Source organism: Arachis duranensis, chromosome 9 (genome assembly GCF_000817695.3).
Source record: "Arachis duranensis cultivar V14167 chromosome 9, aradu.V14167.gnm2.J7QH, whole genome shotgun sequence".
Lineage (NCBI taxonomy): Eukaryota > Viridiplantae > Streptophyta > Magnoliopsida > Fabales > Fabaceae > Arachis > Arachis duranensis.
This window is the reverse complement of record NC_029780.3, coordinates 56,992,543-56,995,587: the sequence shown is the minus strand read 5'-3', so window position 1 is coordinate 56,995,587 and position 3,045 is coordinate 56,992,543.

Genomic DNA, 3,045 nt, shown 5'->3' with positions numbered 1-3,045 from the left:
TCCTCTCATAACAGCAATACTTCTTTCTTCAATCTCTTTATACCTCAAAACCATACCTCAAACAACCTCAAATCCACCATTGTCTTGTCTTTTTTATCGCACTCATGGCTTCATCAAGTACAAGAAGAAGGCCAGGCAAGGAGCCCATGGTAGCCGAACCCCCAGCTTATGATGCAAGAAAATACCATAGATTCATGAAAACAAAGCTCATCATTCATGAAAGGGGCTTCGAGCTTAGGGACGGAGAATATCCCATCATGAATCAAATCACCAGGGAAAGGAGGTGGGATCTTTTATGCGACCCCCTCCCCAAGATCAGTGCAGTCATGATCAGGGAGTTCTATGCAAATGCTGTGAAGGAAAGTAAAGATAACACCCCTTACAAAAGCTATGTTAGAGGAAGTGAAGTAGATTTCAGTCCAGCATCTATTACAAGGGCCTTGAAGTTGAGAATTATAACTTATGAAGAGCCCAGCTATGAGGACAGATTGTAGAGAAAAAATGACCCGGATGAAAACTTACAAGGGATATGCTTGGAGGGCACAGACTAGGAGAGGGATTCGAAAGGAGTCCCAAGCAGATTGAAAAGAATAAATCTCATCCCTGAGGCAAAGGGGTGGTATGAGATAGTAAGGAGATCCATACTCCCTACTGGAAACACCTCAGGGGTCACAATCAAGCGAGCACTTTTGACATACTATATCCTACATGGAGGAGAAATCAACCTTGCACAACTCATAGCCAACAGTATTCAAGAGATAGCTTAGAGCTCAAACAAATCTACTATGCTCGGCCATGCAAGCACAATTCTAAGGCTGTGCGATAAAGCTGGGGTAATTTTTGAAGATGAGGACACAGAAAAAAGTAAGAAGGGGGTCTGGAATCTCAAAGAAAAGCATGGAAGGAACTGCTGAGGATGATGATCAAGAAGAAAGACCCCAAAGAAGAAGAAGACCAGAGGAAGGAGGAGAACAAGCTCACAGTGCCATAGACACGAGTCAACTGCAAAGAGCTCTTGAGGAAATATCACAGCAAAATGTGATAGCACAAGCGCAATATCTAGAGCACCGGAAGCAATACTTGAAAGACAGGGAGCAGAATGAAGCTTGGCAGCACAGAATGGAGGAAAGAATGGAGAGCTGGTAGCAACAATCAATGGCCCAACAACAAGAATTTCAAGCTAAGATTCTTGAGGGACAAAGGGAACTAACAACAGGACTTCAAGAGTCATATAGTAAGATGTTCCTGACCCAAGCCAAATATGGGGAGTATACTCACAACCTGTATCAATGGAAGAAAATTCATCACACTATTAGAGAGGTTAGATTTGTGCAACAATCAGAGTGTAATGAGGATGTGCAAGCAAGGTTGGAGTACTTAACCCAGAGCATGCCAACACTGAATCCACAAATCAAATCATTTAAGCAGTGCCAAGAACTGAGAGACCGGTAACACTTCAAAGATTAGAGGAAGTTGGGCTTTCAGGTCTCACAGCTTCTGTTTAGGATAGAAGATGTCCTCGTGAAGAAGCTCAAGATTATACACAGAAGAGGAAGAAGAAGAAGAAGGGGGAATCCAGTAAATCCAAAAGAATGGAAATGCCTGACAAATAGAGGTGGTGAAGTTTCTTTTTACTATTACTTAAATAAGGAAGATGCATGCCTGAAACATGACATGCCTCCAATTGCTTTATGTTCAATTATTTCTTTTGTTTGCATTAATAGTTAGTTAAGAAAAAGCTATCTGCATAATTTCTGCATAAGTTATCTGCATAATAATTGTCATCACTCATTAGCTTGAATACTTTGTTTTGTTTTCCCTTGCTGTTTGAATAAAAGAGAGATATTTGATTTAGAAAAGTAATTGTTCAATGTTGCAAAAGTTAGAATGGGAGTTAGTGGTGGTATGTGTTTGATTAAATTGTTAGCTCATAGAATAAATGCGGCAAAATGACTTGTTACTTGAGTGATCCTAGGAAGAAAGAGTGAGCCATGTTTCTATGGTGAAGAAATGTTGAGTGAAATTAAGCCAAAGGCCACTGCAACATTTGCCACCAAGTCTTTAATAAGTAATAAGCTCTTTATGCAAAAGAAAGAAGAAAAGCTAACAAGGGAAGTGATAAAAAAGTAAGACATTGTAGCAGCAACCTTAGTGGACCCTTAAGGAAACATTGTTTGTTTTGACAGTAAGTAATAAATGGGCTACTTTTGATCTGCATAAAACCCCATAGACCAAATTCAACTATCTGCTTAATAAGAACATATATACTTATCTATTTCACTCTATCTTCTCTTGTGTTTGATGCTTGCTTGGGGACAAGCAAATTTTAAGTTTGGTGTTGTGATGACAAGTCATCTTAGCCTAGTTTCACTAGTCTTTTTCTTTGTTTTCATTAGGTTTTATGCACTTTATTGTATTCTAAGTAAGTAATTTGGAATGGAAATGCATGACTTCTTTGAATCAAACAACCACCATCTAATTGATGCTAAATCATGAGGTTTAGGCTAAATTTAATTGATTTTTAATGATTTATAAACTTTGTGAATTTGGTGATACTTTGATTGGTTGTTTTGATTAATTGTAGGTGAAGAAAAGAAGAAAGCGTGGCCTAAGAGGCATAGCCCAAGGAAGAAAAAGTGTGGCCAAGGAAGGAAGAAGTGTGGCACAACAATGAAGGAAACCCATGAAGCTCTCTCCAAGAGCACCATGCTCACCAAGGGAGCGCTACATTCTCCCTCAAGGGACCAAGGCACAATGCTCTGCTCACTTTGTGAGCTGAGCATAATATGAAGCCAAGAAACAAGGAAAGGAAAAACAATGCTCAGCTCACCAAGTGAGCATTATCGGGCTCTCACAAGAAATAAATCAAAGAAAATAAGTTGCCAATGCTTGTTCCAAGGATTGAACCCATGACCAAAGGGGGTTGGGGGAGCGCTACTCACAAGGGAAAATGAGCCACAAATGGCCAAATGCATCCTCCAAGGTTCGAACCAAGCACCTAGAGGAAGCAAGGAGCAAGGCGTCACTTCCTTCACCAAGAGAAAA